Below are 13235 nucleotides of genomic sequence, written 5' to 3' on the forward strand. Positions count from 1 at the left end.
CCCCTTTTTCTAGGGAAGTGGGACTATTTATAGTACTAGATTTTTGTGGGAATGACCTAATATTCCCTTTACATGATTGGCTGGGGTATGGGAGGAGGACATGTGTCCTTTCTCCTTACAATTCTTCGGCCCCTTTTGGCAATAGTGGGCTATTTGGGCCTATTGTGCTTAGTCATTCACTTGGGATACATACTAATTAAGCCCCTTTCCAGGTATAGGTATAATACATACATTTATACACACTTAAATACAAATACACATATATTGTAGATACCTAGATTAATACTCATGCTCCGGAGTAGACTTCGTATGGTTTCTGCTTAGGGGGCGTAATACGTGCCATGTGTCACATCCTCATTGGTACACGAAGGCATGGTAATTTTGCCCACAACAATAATCACCATAAATAACCTAAGACCCTGTTCGGTGTAGAACATATTAGGTGCACCCGGGTGCACGGTGCTCCCTTTTACATTTTCTCCTTACATGTAAAAAGAAAATATGAGAGGGATCACCCACGAACATAAAAACGTCCTTGGGTGCACGGTGCACCAGTGTATATCTCATAATTTACATGTTCGGTGGTTGCATTTAGAATATTGGGTAGAGTTTTGATTTGGTCATAACACTAATAGAAAAAATTATGAGTATTTGTTAAGGCAGAAACTAGAGTAGCGGCCAGAGTTTGAAGTAACGTTTTGGTATATTATACCAAACGCTAGAAATTATAGCCATATTCAGCAAACTTAGCGGTAGTGGTTACGACCTCGACTAGCTGTCAAAGTAGAGGTTCATAATATGATTTTTGGCAAAACTAGCGATTAAAATTGTAAATACAATAAAAATTACGAATCTTAATCAAACACTAATTACCATTATAATCATATTCAAACACTAATTACCATTTGAGAAATTAATAATCATATTCAACGCGGCATATTTAATAAGATAATTATACACACTAATTACCATTTGAGGAATTGATAAACCGTATATTAATAACAATGACAAAAGTTTATATACTTTTCTACAAAATTAAAAATACAATATACGCACCTTTTGGTGGTTTAGGGAACTTCAAAGAAAAGGATCGGATATAAGTGTTTGGTAAAAATAGCAATTGAAATTTGATAAAAATATGATGCATTTAATTTTAAGTGCACTATTTATGTTACAATTATAAGCACAATCTTTATGTCACCATTATAAATTTAAGCACAATATTTATGTTACAATGTAAACACAATCAATCTAAAAACAAAATACCTCCAAGACTAATACCTCCAAGACTCCAATAAAGTACGTAGTATAAAAGAACACATTTCATGCTGCCAATTTTTTATTTTAAAAATGCTAATTATGCAAAATCAAATATTAGTATATTAATTGACTGAAAAACCTTATAATTTCGAGGCCCTAAAGCACGCCCTAACATCATTATGGAGTCTAAAGGATGTGGTTGCAATCTGCTCGGTTGACTCAAACTTGTTTGATTTTCGGTTCTTTAGCAGTGCAGATAAGGAGAGAGAGTCATGTATGGGTGCCCTTGGACTTTTAAGGATCAAGTTCTTTTGCTAACGACATCAATGGCAATGAACAACCTTCTAATGTAGTGTTTGATAAAGCTCCCTTCTGGATTCGATTGATTGATGTTCCTTTTAATTTGCGTAATATCAATGTGGCGTATGATGTAGGTGAGGATTTTGGCAGTTTTATTGACTACGATGACTCCGATTCGCTGGGAAGGGAGGAGGAGAAGCGAATCGAAGTTCTCTCGGAAATAGATAAACCTCTAAGGCGGGTTGTTATGATCTCGACTGGCAGATGGTTATCTAAATTGGTAGATGTCAAGTATGAGCGATGTGGTGATTTGTGCTTCTACTGTGGTCGCCTAGAGCACATGGATAAAGAATGCCAGTACCATAACGAGGTTCCGAAGGGGAGCAATGCTATTGTCTATCAATATGGTTATGGTCCAAACCTTAAAGCTTCTGCAACAAATAGGAACAATTTTAATCCTTTGTACAGCGGGAAAAACTGAAGAAGTGGATGATGTCGATGAACAAAGATAAACCCCACTTACCGAGCTACAAACACCATGGAGATGTGAGACTCGGGCCCCCAAGTGTAGACAAGAGACTCTTTTTCTCCTCTCCGAAGGCAACCTCGTCTAGTGGCTTGGCCCTGGGAAATTCGAGCTGAGTAAGGGAGAAGGAAGGGTGCCAAAGGGATTGAGGATGGCGTATGCCTGATTGGTCGAAGATTGAAGTCATTCCCACTGATTGTTTGGAGGGTGTTCGTCAAGCGCACCTTTCAGTGCCACCCATCTCCAAACCTGTGCCCGTTGAGCTGACTGTCGCGCCCAAGGTTCATCCCCCTCCAGGTAATGGCCTCTCTTGGCAAAGTTGGGGGATCATCTCCCATTTTGGTGCATGCATATTTGGATGCGAACCCTTGTTGTATCAGCCACAAATCAAAAGCACTCTTGTGCCAAGTGAGACTCCACTTCTCCCTTCCCCTCCCATGCCTGAATCTGGGCTGGAGAAAAAGAAGTGGACCAAGTTAGTTCGTGCAAAAACAAGTATTGGGCTACCAATAATGCCCATAGGTCGAAACATAGTAGATACTATGGGCATAGCGTTTCAGGTGCACGCCAACCTTCGCCATACTAGTCGAGTCCGACAAATCCACAGGGATATTCCTGAAACGCTATGCCAGTATGTATCTGAAATGGAAGTAGATGAAGATAAGGTGGTCAGGTGGGAAACGTTTTAGGAACATCCCTGTGGCTTTGTCGGACTCGACTAGTATGGCGAAGGTTGGCGTGCACCAACCCTGCCCCTCAGAATGAGTACTCTATGTTGGAACTGCTGAGGTATGGGCAATCCTCTGTCAATTTACGCTCTTAAGGAGATGGTGTATCGCTCGCCTAAGAAGGAGCTGTGGGATTTTTTGGATCAATTTGAATGCCCCCGACATAGTGTTTTTGTCGGAAACTAAGGTGAACAAATCAATCACGGAGAATATGAAGTCTCAACTGGGATTCTCTAATTCTCTAGAGGTGAGCAGTGTTGGAAGAGCAGGGGGATTATGTCTGTATTAGAGAGGGGAAAAGTTGATTTTCTAATAATCAATTGCAGGTTATATTGAGCATAAAGTTGGCAAATGGTTTTTCATGGCCATTTATGGATGTCTTGACTCGTCTAGCGAAGCCAAGACTTGGGCCCTTGTTCGTGATCTATGTGCAAATATGAGTATCCCTATCTTGATAGGGGGCGACTTTAATGAGATCCTAAGCTATGATGAAAAGGAGGGAGTGTATACTTGGGGGCATGGTCTCACTGCTCAAACGTGCGTCCGCGAGCGCCTTAACCGTTTTGTAGGCAGCCACAATTGGTGTGCTTGCTTCCTAGGTGCAGTGCTTAAACACTTAGTCCACTTCAAATCAGACCATACCCCAAGTCTTTTGGGGTTTGAAGACTATCACAACAGAAGGAAGAAGAGGAGAAAAACAAAGAAGGACTTAAATTCGAAATGGGCTGGCTGCTTGATGAAGCCTGCGAAGGAGTAGTAAGAGAGGCCTAGATGGCTTCTATTGGTGGCTCGATTGAGGAGCGTTTTTGTATGATGGCAACAACACTTTCTGGGTGGGGTAAGGGCAAGTTTGACGACTTGTCTAAGAAAATTATGGATGCTGATAAACAATTGAAAAAAGCTCAAGAACTTTATGTTTCTGATTCTCAATTGACGAGTGCACGAGGCTTGAGAAGGTTCTTGAGGAGCTCGCGAGAAACGTATTGGTATCTTCGATCCCGATCGGCTGAAGTTAAGGATGGGGACCGAAATACTAAATACTTCCAACATAAAGCTTCTCAACGGAGATACAAGAATGAGATTAAAGTATTGTTTGATGGTAATTGTGTATGGCAGTCGGATGAGGAGAAAGTCGAAGAGATTGTATAGAGCTTCTACTCGCAGCTATTTGCCTCCAATGAGCCTAACCCAAGTGCTTGTGACAGAGTGCTCGAAGTCGTTCGACCAGTCATTTCTGGGGAGGACAATGTTGCCCTTCAAAAGCCATTCTCTAAAGCGAAAGTCCACTTGGCTATCTGCAAATGCATCCTTGCAAGGCCCCGGACCGGACGGTATGCATGCTATTTTTTATCAAAATTCTAGCACATTACTGGCGATGATATTACAAATTGGCCCTGTTTGACAATCAACGGTTAGCGGTTAGTTGTAGCGGATTGTATTTGCGATTTTGACTAGCTGTTTCTATTAGCTGGTTGTTTAAAAGTGTTTGGTAAATAGCTGATATGTAATAGCTGTTTGAATGACAAAATGACTAATAAGGACATTGATATATTTAATTGTGGTGAGTTAGTATTAAATATGGATATTTTGTAGGGAATAAAATGAAACTCTCTAACATGAAAATAATTATACAACTTTTACCAAAAGAAGAAGAAGAAATAATAATAAGGTGGTGATTTTAAAAAAAAAATCTAATTCAAGTATATTAAATAATTAAATATCTAAATAGTTTTCTTTATTAAAGCATTAAAGAAGACATAACATAAAAAGATAAAGAATTAAACATTTATTTTTTAATAAATAAAAAGGATAACATAAAAGTGAAATAAAAAGTATTTACTTACCCACCCACTCCACCCCACCCCACCCCACCCCACCGTCTTCATCCATCATCTTATTATTCCACGAGGTTGTCTACATCGCTGGTCACCAGCGAAATAAGGACCCCATACCCACCCTAAAAAAAAAAGTTGAAAACATGGCCCACCCTTAAATAAGTGGGTAAAAGTGTTGCTAACTTGTTATATACTGTCAACGGTAATATAAGTATTGTCATTGTTGTGTATATACTGTCATTGTTGTATTAAAATACTGTCACAATCACCCAAAAAAAGGAAATTATGTATACAACTGTAATGAAATATAAGAAGTAAAGAGACCACTTAAATGAATGGATAAAAGTGATGCATATTAAATGAATAGGTAAACGTATGTATACAAGTGTTATATAAGTATTGTCATCGTTTGCATAAATACTGTCATTGTTGTATTAAAATACTGTCATTGTTGTACTAATTACTCATTGTTGCCGATACTTAGTACTTTGTTTGACTTTTCAACTCATGAGATGAAATTACCATTTTACCCCGGGTATGGGGTAATTGTGCCGCTGTCCACCAGCGATGTAGCCTCCCTCTTATTCCACCACCTTGTTTTTCAACCCTTCAACCATTCATCCCTTCATTTTCTCTCCTAAAAAAATAAAAATAAAAATTAATTAATTATATAAGCAGCCAAAATCCCATCAATTTCTAGTTAGATTTTCATCCTCCTCAATAGTTCCTTGATCATTATACTAATGCATGCAATTATAAAGTTTTTAAAATTGAAACCAAAACCCCAAATCTCCCATCTTCAAGCTGTTACGGTCCATTGTAAGGTATGGGACTTAAGTCCCACATCGGTCATATGGGTGGCTGATGTGGGGTTTATATAGGATCATGGGCTCTCCTCCCCTTGAGCTAGCTTTTGGGGATGGTTCTCCTGTGGTCCTGTATCAATGGTATCAGAGCCGACCACCGCTCCTGTAATCCCCCGTAAATTTATAAATTTTATAATATATATTAACGTACATTATTTATATTTAAATAGAATTTATGAATTTTAAGTAATAAATATATAATTAACGTATATTTATTTTATTTTAATTACGTTCTAAATATTTAACGATTTTAGAACTTTATTATATATTTAATGTATATTTAATTTTATTTAAATATATCCTAAATATTTTAACGGTTTGTGCAATCAAGAATGATTTTAGAATTTTATGTTGAAAAGAATTTGAATTACGAAATACATTGGAATTTGGAAAATAATCATAACCGGTTTTGGATTCAAACAAACTCAATTCTAATTCCTAGCCCAAGTTGACAAAGCCCAAATAGATAAACCCAAAACTCCCCACACTTGTTGAATTCACGTAAAACAAAAGAAACAAAAGCCAAAACCATTCCCTTTTCAATTTCACGTGAAAATCAAGCACCAAAAACCCTCAACCCTCATCCTCCCAATTTCGTGGAACCTGCTTCCTCTTCCTCCCTTTGCTCAGCCGCCAGCCTCGCCGAACCACCGCCAGCTTCCTCTTCCGTTCGGTAATTTCGTCTTCCTCCCTCTCCCTCTTCTTCTTGCTTCTCCTTCATTCTTACTCTTCCCCTCTTTCTCACTTGCTGCTCTGTGTTCGAACCAGCAACCACCAGCCCAGCACCACCGCAGTCACCTTCGGCTCGTCGCTAACCTCTTTCCGCCACCCCTGCTCGCCGCCGCGAAACCCTATCGTCGACCAGCACGTTCTCTCTCCTCTCTGTTTCGTCACTACTCCACGCGGGCCATCACCACCTTCGGCAACCAGCCCAACCGCAACCTCCACCGCGCCCAGCCGCGTCTCCTAGCTCGCCACCACTGCCGTGCCTGCACCACCGCCGGCCAGCACTCTCCTTTCTCTCCTTTTTGGTTATTTCTTAAACCCTAAGTTATTTAAATATTTTGATTTAAGTTATTGATTTTAATTTATGTTTCTTGAATTAAATTATTAATCTTTATAGCTAAATTATAATTTTCAGATTTGATATTGATATTGTAAATTAATTAATTTCAGTTTTGGTTGATTAATATGTGAGTTAAGGTTTTAAATTAGTTTAGTGATTTAATTCATGTTTATTGAATTTAAATTATAAGTTATTATGATTAAATTATATTTTCAGATTATATATTATGTTTAAATAATAAATTCAATTTTCAGATTATGCGATTGCATTGAAATAATGATTTTTAATTATTAAAGCATGAATTTTTAAGGTTTTAAAATCATGGTATGATGTTTGTGAGTTATCAAGGTTATTGTTTTTATGATTTTAAGCATATTAATTATGGTTTGGCGAAGTTGTAAACTATTTTATATTGCTGGAATTTTAAAAAGGGATGCTTTATTGGAGCTTATGATAATTGGTGATCATTAGTGTAGTAATCACTATTCTAGGAAGTTAATTAATTAAGTTTCGATGTTAGGGAATGTTCTAAACATGTTTAGGATGTGTTTAGAATACGTTAGTGTTGCTGTAAATTATTAGGAATTGATTTGGGTATACGTTTCTTGATTATTTTAGGCGGAGAATTCTTTGTGGGTGACTTTTGAATTCGTTAAAGTGGCCTATCAGTTTGTTTACACAAGGTACGTACATACTTGTGTGCTTGGAATGTGTGTGATTTGTTGAAACCATATTGAAATGATTGATGAACTTCGTTATGTTGAAACGATTGAGGAACTTGGTTATGTTGAAATTGTTGATGAACTAGGTTATGTTGAAAGTGCATGTTTAATATTGTTGGATGGACATGTTAAGCATATATATTTCGTTATGAGAATTATAGCATGTTGGTATGGATGATTGATGCGAACATGTTGGTTGGGAACATTAGATTATTATACATGTTGATTCAGATCGATTGTTCAGTGTTCCCTTTTAGCTTTTCACTACTTTATAAGGGCCGAGGACCTTGTTTAGTAAGTTGAAACCTTATACCCATATAGAGGGGTTTATCAGTATTAAAGGAAAGGTTGAATTAATTGGAATAAGTCTTGTGTGACGTCTCTGTGATCACTTGTTTAATTCAAAGATAAAAGAAGTTGCGTTTACTTGTTGAATATAATATTTATGTTTGATGAGTCATAACCAAGTATTAAAAGTTAAGTCATGTAAAGTGAAAATGAATAGCAATAGCTTTAGACTGTGCACGTCTAAAGTGACGGACAATCAGGAGTTGGGGTCATGGGTAGCCTATGGCTTTTTCTGGGGCCGGATTGATCACCGGTTCTATTTTTATTTAAAAAGTCCCTCGATATCGCAGGTCATTGGGGTTTACGGAGTCGCGCCCGTACCTCGTCTTCCTTAGTGAAGAAGAAGAAGTTTCTAGTAGACAACTCAGTCCATTGACTATTTCAATTAAAATAATGTTAATGATACAAAGGTCTAGTTCAGTCAAATATAGTTTTCAAGTCAATATATCTTGATTATCCTTGCTTATGTTTTATTTAGTACCATGTTAGGATTGTTCGTTTAATAGAATCATGTTAGGATTATTATTGATTTAGTATGTAGTACTCAGCTTTGCTGATTACGTGCTTTTGCTTGTGCATGTTAATCATGGCTATGCCTTATTGATCCTGTGATGACCCAATCTTTGGTGAGCAGTCTCTAAGGATCAATAAGCATTGTCCATCTGCAGGTTTGAAGATGTTGCATCATTGGGATCGGGAATAGAGAGCTTGTATTTAGTTTTGATTTGCTAAGTTAACTTGGTTTTGTTAATTGGGACTTTAAACTTGTCGTACTATTTATATTTCCTTATTTTCGTTGGATGATTCTTGGGGACTAAATCTGTAATAGATTATTTATAAACCTAAAGTTAGTTTTATGTTTTCCGCTGCAAAATTCTGAATAAGCCGTTACGTTTTCACACGGGCGATAATGCCTTGATAATTCTCTACGTTTTATGTTAAAAGATTATTTTAGAAAAGAGAGAATTGTCGGGGTGTTACAAAGTGGTATCTAGAAGCTAAGGTTTTATTTTAATAAATTTTTAGGTGCCTATTTAAAATAAATTTCTTAAAAATCGAGATTCTATGTATTATAGTGTTCAAAAATTGGTACTTTTTTTTGGGGGGCCGATTTCATTTTACCTTGTTTGAAAGTATACGATATTCCTTATTTACGTTCGAAATCAAATTATTTTTCCAAGTTAAAGTGATACTTTGGACATTTTTATTTTTCTTATTATTTATTATTCAAACAAATAAATAAAAATAATATGAATACATTTTTTTTAAGAAGGAGTTCAATTTTTTTTAAAGTTGTTTCAAGAGTTAGAATTCGTTAATTAGGAAATATAAATCTTTTCGAATTAATAACTTTATTCTCGAATTTATTCGCTACGCATTTTCTTAACTTATTTCATTTTATTTATGTTATATTTTTATTTATGTTATTACTCTACGTTATAATTTTATTATATTTTCGTTCTTTTATTTCGTTATATAAATGATTCTAATGCTTTAGTTTATGAGAGATGGGTAGTATAAGAAGGGCATATAAGATAGAATTATATGTGCATTAGTAGCTAGTCAATGATAAGAAATTGATTGTTATGTATGTGCATGTGCTAATTGTTTAAGTGTTACATTTACAAGTACATAAAGAATTGTTTGATTCCACCAAACTTATCGATTACTGAACCTTGTTTATGTTTTGGCTGGAAAATCGTTAGTGAGACCTTGAATTGTTTACTTCAGGAATAAAATGTTTCTTTCCAAGTATACCAATATAGGATCCTTCGAGAAACTTGATATAGAAACCCCAGATATTTACGTGAAGAAAATTGTGTTTGGATGTGAATATTATGCTAAAGTTCAAGGGAAACCTATCTTAATGAGAAAGGATATCATAGCAACCACTGTCATTAATTGCTTACCTAACAAATTTCCATACCTAGAACTCAAGGAAAAGTTTAAAGACATGCATTCTGATAATGGAACTCCAAACTTGGCTAAGTATGGGACTTGGGATGGTAGATGGAAATATGATTCAGAAATTCTGACCACCATTATTGAAGCGGCAGAAAGTGGGTTTAGAGACGGTAAAATCGTAGGAAGTCATGTTGGGGATTCAGTTACAGAAGAACCTATGGGAATTAGTGTAAATAATGACCTAGAGGAAAATGATGTAGCTGTGGAGAATGAGAATGTAGGTGTTGAGGCAGAGAATCCTAACCCAGCGGCTCATGAGCCAACCATTGAGATCTCTAGTGATTCGGATGCAGAGCTCGAAAGTGAACATGAGATGGCAAGTGAACCTAATCAAGATGAAGACATGGGTGAAGATGCAAACCCTGAGGAAGACCCCGATGAAGACCCTGAAGAAGAGTTCGATGATCTTGAGATCTAAATTTCACTCTGCAAGTTTCAGGAGCAATGATTAGGCAAGAGGCCACAAATATTTTGAAGTCATAAATAGTTAATTAGCTCTTTCATGTTTTAAAGAATAAGTAGCAAGCAAAGCTACAACTGTTTAAGGTTTAAGTTTATTGAAGTTTGAGATGTTCTTTATTATTTTCAAGGATGTAATAAACCTCTATGGAGTTAGCAATAAAAGTTAAAGTTTTCAAGGAATTGTTCTTTATTCTATTTTGAGGATTCCATAATACCCCAACCTCTAGGTAGTACGTCATGGATTAATTGTTTGCATACTCAATGTGAATTGTGGATCAATTTAATTGCCACAATAATATTAAATGATGAGTACATAAAGGAAGTGAGGGCCAATCTAGACCCTCATGACCAATATAATTCAAAATGTTATGCCTTACGTGCAGTGTGAATGTCTTTCGTGAACTATTGAGGATGAATTTTTTTTTTTAATGATTATTGCATCTTGTGGACGATCGTTGCACATTTGCAGACGATTGTCGTGCCTTCGTAAATGATGTGTATTAATGTGAACATTGTTGGTTGAGGCGATCTTTATGGCCAATTCAAGTATTAAATTGTATGGGATAACGTATAGGTGACGTTTCAAACCTAAAGTAGAGTATACTAATTGCAGGTCGCGTTCTAGAATGGCCAACAACAATGATCTAGCTGCTGCGATTCGCCTCTTAGCGGAAAAGCTAACCCAAGAGAGAACTGAGCGCCCCGATTCTGCAGGGGAAATGTTTGAAAGACTTTCTAAGGTTAAGCCACCGTATTTCAAGGGACAAGCAGACCCTACCTTCCTGGAAAACTGGATTAGGGAATTTGAGAAACTATTTGAGGCTGTGAGTTGCCCTGGGAGTATGAGAGTAAGTCAAGCTGTTCTATATCTAAAAGATGAAGCCGACCTTTGGTGGAAGGAAAATGGAACTAGACTAAGTGCTGTTGAGGGATTCAATTGGGATTCATTTATTGTTGCCTTGAGGGGGAAGTTTTATCCTCCTTTTATGAGAAAGCAGAAAGCGCAGGAGTTTATCAACCTTAGGATGGGGAATATGACTATTGCTGAATACTATAGCAAGTTTATAACTTTATCGAGGTTTGCACCTGAGGTGGTAGCTACTGAGGAGCTAAAGGCTCAAAGGTTTGAGCAGGGGCTGACTGATGAAATTCAACTGGGTGTGGTGAAACTTTTACATCCTTAGACATAGTGTAAGGGAGAGCTGCTCATATTTATGGGCTACAGTCTAGAAGGGACAAGAAAACTGTGGTAATTGGGGAAAAGAGAAAAGATTTTAATGCTGGGGGTAACCAAGAAAACTTTAAAAGGAATAGAAACGGAAATGGGAATGGAAATGGAAATTTCCAAGGAGGAAACAATCAGGGGCACCACAACAACTCGAACTCATCTGAGAGAGTGCATCATTGCAAGATGTGCAATAACAATCACCCTGGTAAGAACTGCAAAGGAGAATTAGTGACCTGCAACTATTGTCAAAAAAGGGGACATAGGGAGTATGAGTGCTTCACTAAACACAGAAAGGAACAAAGTAGTAATGGAGGTGGAAACCAAGTGAGGTTTAACCAGTCTGGAGGTCAAAATTCAAAGCCTGGAGGGGCACAAAACAATCAAGAGAACTATAATAAGCCTGCAAATGATAACAACAACCCGAATAAGGCTCCAGGAAAGTTGTACATGATGAATCAGAATGAGGATGAACGATCTGCCGATATAGATTCTGGTACTTTTCTATTAACTCCGCACAAGTTAAGCATTATTTAATTCTGGTGACTTGTTCTTTTGTTTCGTCATCTTTGGTGAAAAGTCTAAAGTTAGTAGTTTTAATGAAATAGGAATTTTGAGAATAGAATTCGTCGAAAGAGAATTTTGGTTAGCTATTCCCGGATGTGAGTTACGAGGGCGTAACTCGTTTTCTTTAAGGGGGTAGAATTCGATAGAAATTCGCGCTTTTTACCTATTTTATGGCATTTTTATGCATTTGTATGCTTATTTTAGCAAATTTTACAAGTTTAGGCAAAGCAAATAGACTCTCCGCATAAGAAAAGGTGTTCATGAGTAACACAAACAGCTTTGAGTTGGCAAAAGAGTGCACATAGGTGGCACAAGTACTTCTCTAGTAAGAATAAGTTAAAAGCTTTTGGGGAAAATGTGGGAAATTTCGTGTCAAGTTTCGGGACGAAACTTCTTTTAAGAGGGGTAGATTGTAATCCCCCGTAAATTTATAAATTTTATAATATATATTAACGTACATTATTTATATTTAAATAGAATTTATGAATTTTAAGTAATAAATATATAATTAACGTATATTTATTTTATTTTAATTACGTTCTAAATATTTAACGATTTTAGAACTTTATTATATATTTAATGTATATTTAATTTTATTTAAATATATCCTAAATATTTTAACGGTTTGTGCAATCAAGAATGATTTTAGAATTTTATGTTGAAAAGAATTTGAATTACGAAATACATTGGAATTTGGAAAATAATCATAACCGGTTTTGGATTCAAACAAACTCAATTCTAATTCCTAGCCCAAGTTGACAAAGCCCAAATAGATAAACCCAAAACTCCCCACACTTGTTGAATTCACGTAAAACAAAAGAAACAAAAGCCAAAACCATTCCCTTTTCAATTTCACGTGAAAATCAAGCACCAAAAACCCTCAACCCTCATCCTCCCAATTTCGTGGAACCTGCTTCCTCTTCCTCCCTTTGCTCAGCCGCCAGCCTCGCCGAACCACCGCCAGCTTCCTCTTCCGTTCGGTAATTTCGTCTTCCTCCCTCTCCCTCTTCTTCTTGCTTCTCCTTCATTCTTACTCTTCCCCTCTTTCTCACTTGCTGCTCTGTGTTCGAACCAGCAACCACCAGCCCAGCACCACCGCAGTCACCTTCGGCTCGTCGCTAACCTCTTTCCGCCACCCCTGCTCGCCGCCGCGAAACCCTATCGTCGACCAGCACGTTCTCTCTCCTCTCTGTTTCGTCACTACTCCACGCGGGCCATCACCACCTTCGGCAACCAGCCCAACCGCAACCTCCACCGCGCCCAGCCGCGTCTCCTAGCTCGCCACCACTGCCGTGCCTGCACCACCGCCGGCCAGCACTCTCCTTTCTCTCCTTTTTGGTTATTTCTTAAACCCTAAGTTATTTA

The 13235-nt window shown here is 37.2% G+C and overlaps 1 protein-coding gene across 5 annotated transcripts in view; it reads right to left on the reverse strand.

Moving 5' to 3' along the window:
• Positions 1-1179: 1179 nt before the first annotated feature.
• LOC110778159 (probable protein phosphatase 2C 62) overlaps positions 1180-13235 on the reverse strand; it is a 36477-nt gene continuing 24421 nt past the window's right edge. Inside the window, exons 12-13 of one of the 5 annotated variants that reach the window (XR_008928143.1) lie at positions 2084-2538; positions 1180-1991 (exon numbers count right to left, since the gene is read on the reverse strand). The gene's annotated coding sequence lies outside the window, so the exon portion shown is untranslated. Of the gene's footprint in view, positions 1992-2083; positions 2539-2828; positions 4209-4955; positions 5287-10024; positions 10043-13235 lie in introns of those variants that run through there. The other 4 variants (XR_008928142.1, XM_021982724.2, XM_021982721.2 and 1 more) reach the window with 4 other exon arrangements.

Source organism: Spinacia oleracea, chromosome 2 (assembly GCF_020520425.1).
Source record: "Spinacia oleracea cultivar Varoflay chromosome 2, BTI_SOV_V1, whole genome shotgun sequence".
In the NCBI taxonomy this organism is placed as follows: domain Eukaryota; kingdom Viridiplantae; phylum Streptophyta; class Magnoliopsida; order Caryophyllales; family Amaranthaceae; genus Spinacia; species Spinacia oleracea.